Consider the following 7,908-nt stretch of genomic DNA (forward strand, 5'->3'; position numbering starts at 1 on the left):
TGTACATCTTTACTGGTTGCGCACATGTGTGTATACGTGTGTATTTTAACTTGCTCTTGCTAGTTGCCGATTCTTACTGTGATAAAATCCATTAGATTATAATGACATGCAAGCCATGAAGACAGATAATTGCAAAGCTTATATATCCTCATTTTGTAATTTTATATGTCTATTTATACTTACTCTATTTAATGAAGAACCAGGGTATATGGAACTTTTGCATGAGAACCCTTTATATTTGTATAACATATAATGAGGGCAAAAATATTATAGGTAGCTTGCAAAACTATATAAACTCAGTATTCTTGAATTCCAGCTCTTTGGGGGAGTGTCAAAATGTAAGGTATTATCTCCCAAATTTATAAAATGTGGTTTGACACATTTTTCACTATATATGATATGCTTTCAAATACAAAAATGTATGTAAATGAAACACATGTGCTTATATATACAGATAATTGTTAGAAATAATCTTAAATGAGAATAACATTATTGCAGCATTTGTGAGTAAATGTGATGTGATGTCAGGTAAGTTTTGATTCCTGAAAGTTAGAATATGTTTGAAAAATAGTTTTAATAATTATAGACACTCAGTAATAGCATGATTTACATCTTCTAAGGCATTACATGTTTCACTGTTATATATAATAGCACATATAAAGGAATTCCTAAAATATATGGAAATATGATATAAAACTTAAATACTTTATTGCATGTGAAACATAATTACTCTTGAAAAGTCTCCTACCCAAAGCAAAAAGGTATTCACTTACCTTAATTCATTTCTTTTTATTTGTAATAGTTAACTTAATTAGTTCTGCTCATTTATATATTATTTTAAGTAGTGGTTCTCACCTGAAAAACACCTTACAGGCTCTAAAATTTTATTTTCAGTTCATAGTTTTTTTTTTTTTTTTGGTAAGAATTTACTCTGCAGTTTAAATAAACAGTTGTTACTTCTGGAGATATCATTAGATGAGTAATAGTTAAACAACCAACAGTTATTTCATTCATCTGAGAGATTACTGCTAATGCTTCGTTACTAAGTTTTGTATTCTTCCCATCATACTTTTTAATAAATCACTGAGCTAGAGAATATTTAAGGGCAGACAGGGTATTATTTTCTTGATTTTTTTTCAGCAGTTAGATTGAGATAAATTATGTCACAAGATTGTGACTTGTAGGTATTGAATAATAAGTAGAAGTCAGCCTGTGCCATACAAACTGACATAGCATGACCAACAGAAGTTTCTGAATTGTTCTACTTTCTGTAAGAATGTGTCAGTATACTTCCAGATATCATGTGTCAGGTGAGTCACTTGATGTGTTTCTTTTATTACTCATACTGAAGAAAAGCATATGAGATTTTAAATCAATATTTTCAACTATATATTAATTGATGACAGTCATTTTTACCTTTCAAAGTACTCCTTTTACACTAAATTGATAGAGATGACTGGATGCAACAGTGACCCCATTTGGGGTCTTTGAAGAGATAATTAAGCTTTGTCATCATGATGAACCAAAAAATATGTCATTAGAACATATGTGATATTTTTCTTATTCATTGTATCATCTAATGGTATTGAGTGTCCATTGTGCTTGTAAGTATGGGAATATACAAGAATGTTAAAGATACTTGCTTAAAAATACATGTCTACAAACACAAGTTTAACTACTTATTGCAGTCATATCATATGCTTAATACTAGTACATCTTCATGGAGATTTTCAGTTAATAATGAGGTGGTCTCATCAATCACATAGTGTAATAGGAAGAACAGTGGACATAGGAGATGGATGGACTTCTGAACTTTGTCAGCATTAGGCAGAACATGCGATCTCTCTGTAATTCCATTTCAGTGTTTATAAGATATGGGGGTTGAACTAGATAAGTAGTTTTTTAAAGGAAAACTATCCCCCCCAAAAGGAATTATTATATAGAACTGAGTATATAAAATGGATAACAGTAGAATTACTGGATGGTGGAATCTCTGATCTTTTATCTTTCTTCTTCCTATGATGAGGTTCAGGGGTATAAGTTATGTGCTTAGAACACAATATACAATTTCTGGGTTGGATTAGTTAAATTTAAGATTGATTAGTTGTAATAGTCCCTGATAATTCTAAACTTTGTTGGTGCAGTGAGACATGTAATGACTTGTATGTGCAGTGCTGGATTTCTTGGGAATAGCATTTGATCTCAAAGTCCAGTTCCTATTAGAGTAGGGCTTCTGGAAGGTAAGACTTGTGTGGAGAATGACTTTCTTAAGGTTGAGTATATGTGTAGTTTTCCCTTAGTAGAAAAACTTGGGAGAAATTTTACCATGATAAAATAAGCAGAAATCAACTGGGAGTGAATATGGAGAGAACTCAGTTTAAGAACTAATTTCAGGATCCTTTTTAAAGGTCAACTAGAAAGGGCAATTGAGTAAAGCAGAAATTTACTGTGAGAACTCATTGATAATGTCTGGATTCACTATTTGGTGAAGACTTTGTGTCCTGTGAGGACTGTCCATGTCAAGAAATTCCAAAGTCTAGAAAGCAATGTATATTGGGTTCCTCGGTTTAGATTGGCTGAGAACTTGTCCATCAGCTGCAGTTCTCAGCAGCAGTAATTTTAATTATATCAGTGAGAAACATTGTGGTGAGAAGAAAAGTTCTTAACTCCAAGCCAGAATACTTGGAGCGTGATCTTGGATTTGATCCTTTACCTCACAGAACCTCATTTCTATCCAGAAAAGTAGTAAGGTTATGCCTATATTATCTTAAGCTCAAGATTGTGGTGAGGATCAAATGATCTAAGATATATAAAAGTATATATTGAAAAAAATCTTAAAATCATTATAAATTATATAAAGTGGTCAAAATAATTCATGTAAATAATAATTTCCATCATTATCTATATTAGACTTAATGGCTGAATTTTGAGAGTTGAAATAAAAATTGATAGAGAAAAAGAAATGGAGGAAAATGGAGGAATAACTGATACCTCTTTCTGGTCTCTGCTGGAATGGGTAGAGGCCAAGAACCTGTGCCTTTGCGATTTCCATTGCAAAGGCCAGCCTTACAGATTATCAAAGGAACCAATTTAAGAAGTGGAAAGTTCTAATTGTCCTAAATAGGGTCCATAAAGTAAATGAAATGCTATCTCTTCTCATTTCATTTAGGTTAATCAGTAGTATCTTGTGGCTTGAGAATGCTTAATCTCTCCTAGTATGTATGAAATCAATTTGAGAAGATGGCAGTTTTGATGGGGAGGGTCAGAGTTATAAAAAATCAATCAGCCATAATGTCAGAACCCTGGCTAAAGATAGGAGAAAGACACCATGACTTAACTCTTTTTGATTTAAACCCTCAGAACATGGTAGCATAGTGTGCTGGTGGTTGCGGGGAATCCTATCAGCAAAAGAAAGTGGCAGGAGAAAAAAGCTTGGAATGGGTAACAGGAAGGCACAAGTAAACAGACTCCTTTAGTCTTGTTGCACTTGGAAGCTCTATCTGTCTTCATCATCTGAGAAAAGGAGTTGGAGAGGACAGTCAACAATTTGAGAAATAAGATATTTGAGGTAGATCTTAAAAAAAATTAATAAAGGAGGGGTTAGAAAAAGGGACGAATATGAATGAGTTCTTACCAATCATGCACTTTCAGGTCATGAATTTTGCTACTGTGGTACCTAAATGGTTAAGTAAGATGTGATGGATTCAAGGAGCTTACTGTTTAATGGTGGAGTTAGATATATTCATGGATACTGGGCTGACAAAGAGTGTATGCTGAGTGGATTTAGCAGCCACTCCAGCAACCTAGAAGAGGTAACAATTGTGATAAATCTATGACAAAACCTCAGGAGCATATAGTATGTTCAGTGGAGAGTAAGTTCAGTTTACTTATGGAATAGAGCATGGAGTACGAAACTTGGCATGGATGATAAGACTGGAAAGGATGATGAGACATAGTTTGGGCAGAGGTCATGACAACCAGACTAATGATGTATGCTTAATTCAGTATGCATTGAGGAATTCTTGATTTTTGTTTGTTTTTCATGCACTGTTGAAAGATTACCCCTGCAGGAGTTGTGAAGAAAATTCAACCGAATAATGACAGGAAGTAGGGAAACCAATTAGGGATCCATCACAGTAGTCTACATGAGAAACAGTGAGAAACTGAAATAAAGAGGTATTTGGGGAATGGAAAGGAAATGACCGTCTATAGAAGTGACTTTCTAAACTTTGTGTACCTGAAGACTAAGATTTAGTAGGCCTTTAGTGAGGGCTGATCATTTTCATGGCCAACAGGTTTTCAGATGTTATTGATGCTAATAATCTAAGAACCATACTCTGAGAACCACTGGTCTAGAAGCTAGGCTGAGAACTAGCCTAGAGGTAAATCACTATATGAAGGCCAAGAAGATGAGGAAATGAAAACTGAGTCAGGAGTGAATACTAACTAAGTGTGAAAGGCTGTCTCTGAGACAGAATAAAATTTACATCAAGATATATTTGTCACATTGTAATACTTAGTTTTAAAAGCATATTGAATAAACAGATTTTAGCTATGTCCTACTAATATAGCAATTGCATTACTTTGTAAGAAACTATTATGAAACTTATACACATGATTTCCATAGATTGTGATTTCTTCTAGAGATTTAGAAATATTTCACATTTCTGTGGAGCTAAAATGTTACATATTGACTGTGTAATTGGTACTAAACCAAAGAAAGGTGAACTTGTTTTCTTATGTCTTCATTCTTTATTAAAATAGATTTACGTGCCATTAAATTCAGTTCAGTCACTCAGTCATGTCCAACTCTCTGCGACCCCATGGACTACAGCACGCCAGGCTTCCCTGTCCATCACCAACTCCTGGAGCTTACTCAAACTCATGTCCATAGAGTCGGTGATGCCATCCAACCATCTCATCCTCTGTTGTCCCCTTCTCCTCCTGCCTTCAATCTTTCCCAGCATCAGGGTCTTTTCCAATGAGTCATTATGTATTATGTGTCATTAGGTATTATATACAATATGTTCCTTAATTTCCATATGGGTCTTAAAATTGCTTTTGAAATCCATGTAGCAGTGTGTGTGTGTGTAATTACAACATGAGATTTGAATGGTCTTCTATCACATATGCAAATACTCATAATATTATTGCTGTAATATTATAAAGTGTCAAGATTTTGATCTCCAATCAGTCCAATCCAATCAGTGTTAGCAGGTGCAAAAGTAATCATTCTTTGCATCAGAGACTTTTGTATATGTATATGTGTTTATTAATATACATGGCTATAAGAGAGCCAGTGAGTTTTTCATTTAATGTAGAATATATCAGGAAAAACACATGGTTGCATCTAATTTTATCTTAAATAGTGGCTTAATATGTGAAAAGTATAAATAATTTAAGGATATCTTAGATACTGTGACCTTCCAAAACATCAGTGGGAAATAAGTAATCCATCTTATGAATGTGACCTAAGAAATCTAAGATTCAATGGATTTGAGAATTTTAACTGAAAGTCAGTTTTCAATAATCAGCTTTATCAATACAAATACATTTATCTTTTTCCCCTTTGTAGTCTATTTCTAATGTAACACCTTCTCTGACAAAAGAGAACACTGTCTGTTAATTGGTACAGGTGTTCTTATTATACAAATATGTTTTTAGTAAAATTTTCTACAAAGATATTATTTTAAAAGGCATAGATGAAAACTTAGATAAATATATATAGCCATCACATAATTTTAAAGTATTACATATGGAATAATCACAGCCAAAATCCTCAAATAATAAATTAGTACCCAGACTTTGTATTACTCTACCTGCTAATTTTATTTCACTGAAATAAGCAAGTTGTTAGCCTACCAGCAGAATTTCTATATTAACAACATTTTTTGCACATTTGTAATATCCTATCTCTGTAACAAAATTAGTTCTATTGGAACTTGGATAACACATTCCTTTTGTGATCATTTACAGTATTTTCAAAGTAGTTGTTAATTGAGTTTGGTGAGCAGGGTCATTTGCTAGAACTAACTAGGTCCTATTAGCATGACATTTAAAATGATTAAAGCGATTTAGTGATTTCTGACCATGATACTTTAAAAAAGGCAAATGATTCCTCCAATCAGTCAACAGATGTAAAAGTAATTATTCCTTGGACCAGAACTTTCAGATGTTTACCAGGGGTTGTGAGAGAGCCAGGGAGTTGCCCTATTTCTCCGTTAGATAGCCTGGTTAAAAAACATAGATCCTAATTCATCACTTTGTCCACTCCAACATGCTGACTCTCAGCATACGTTCTTATCTCTAGTTGTATCATCAGATAATTTTTTGTTGGTCTGTTATGCTTTAATATGAAAATGTCTAGTCTCCCTTAAAACAATGATTTTTGTACTTCTTCCTATTAAAAATAATTATAATTAAACAAAAACCAGAAATGGGAGATGAAAAAAGGAATGAAGGGAGAAAGGAAGAAAGAAACAAGAAAAAGATAGACAGTTTTCCAGCTGTAATATTTTTAATTCATCAGTCTCCCCCTATGTTTTAGAGTTAAGTCCTTTCCTCTGCTATTTCAGTTGCTACTACTAAACGTATATAATCATGAGATAGAAAAGTATTTCAAGTTATTCTCAATAAAAAGTAGAAAGTGTGGTGATTATTGAACCACCAACATGTCTTAACCAATTAGTGTATTTTATATCCAAATCTAAAAGGTGTGACCATAACATTAATCTTATCAATTCAAAACCAACAGATATACTATGTAATGTCTCTTAATTAGCTTTACAAATTTGGGAAGTTACCACAATTTCACATTTTTATCCTCACAGCATCAAAGATAAGCCAGTACCTGATCTAATATTAAAGAATGCAGCCAATGAAATGTCAGTTATCCAAGTCAGTTTGTTTTATCTTTAAAATATTATGTCTATGTTCCTTGGATATATCTCTTATGAATTTAAAATAAATCAATGAATAAATCTATAAACTACTTCATCTGATTACCTTTGTTTTAGATAGATCTTTCAGTACACTTATTTCCCTTTGTAAGTTTTCTTTCCTCTCCAGATATTTTGATTTGAAATAACTTTATATCATATCAGCACTGTGTCTTTTCTGTATCATAGGATGTTACTGATCCTTGAAACTTTATCCATTTTGATTTCCATAGGTTATTCTTATTTAATTTTAAATCTATACCAATATTGTAATGATTAATAAATTTTCAAAGCTGCAGAATGGAAAGAGGAGGCTGATTTGAAGCAATTTTAAACCAATCTATAGCATTTGGAATATTCATTTTTAATTCAGGTTTCAGTGTAATTTGAATGTAGTGGCCGTATATCATGATTACTAAGATTACATAGTCCATATTAACAAATGTTTACTTTGCTCTCTGTGTAAACATAGTCTTTATTATGTTAGTGTACCTGTGCACGTTAGAAGTAATATTTAATCAAAAGAAAGCTTACATTTTAAAAATGATAAAGTGTATCTGAGTAACTTTGAATGCTTCCAATTTACAATGAATCAATTTGTAATTGATTTTGCTTTTTTCAGCCTGTTGTTGTTTGTTAACTTGTTATATAAATCACCATTAATGCTAAAACTTTAACAAAGCCTTAAATTTCATTAATCTTAAATCATACAGCAAAGCACAATTAATAGCTGTTAAGCAATCTGAAGCCACATTAAAAATCAAGGAAAACAAAGTGTTGTCTTTCTCAGTTTCTCTGTCTCTTCTTTCTTTTGTGTCCGCTGATCTATCTGTTTGATTATTAAACTACCCTATGTTTTACCTTATTTGTATTTTGTATGACTACACAGTCATGCTAAAGCTCTTAAGATGAAAAGGTAAGTAAAAAATTAAATCGTACAAAACCTATGCCTGGTTTGTACTTTCTGCTG

The 7,908-nt window shown here is 32.5% G+C and overlaps 1 protein-coding gene across 1 annotated transcript in view; it reads left to right on the plus strand.

Moving 5' to 3' along the window:
- Positions 1–7,908, plus strand: part of LOC104984440 (dystrophin-like) — a gene marked incomplete at its 5' end in the record, with an annotated part of 84,491 nt that overhangs the window by 2,858 nt on the left and 73,725 nt on the right. The window lies entirely within an intron of this gene.

Source organism: Bison bison, unplaced genomic scaffold (assembly GCF_000754665.1).
Source record: "Bison bison bison isolate TAMUID 2011002044 unplaced genomic scaffold, Bison_UMD1.0 scf7180017845388, whole genome shotgun sequence".
NCBI classification, from domain to species: Eukaryota; Metazoa; Chordata; class Mammalia; order Artiodactyla; family Bovidae; genus Bison; species Bison bison.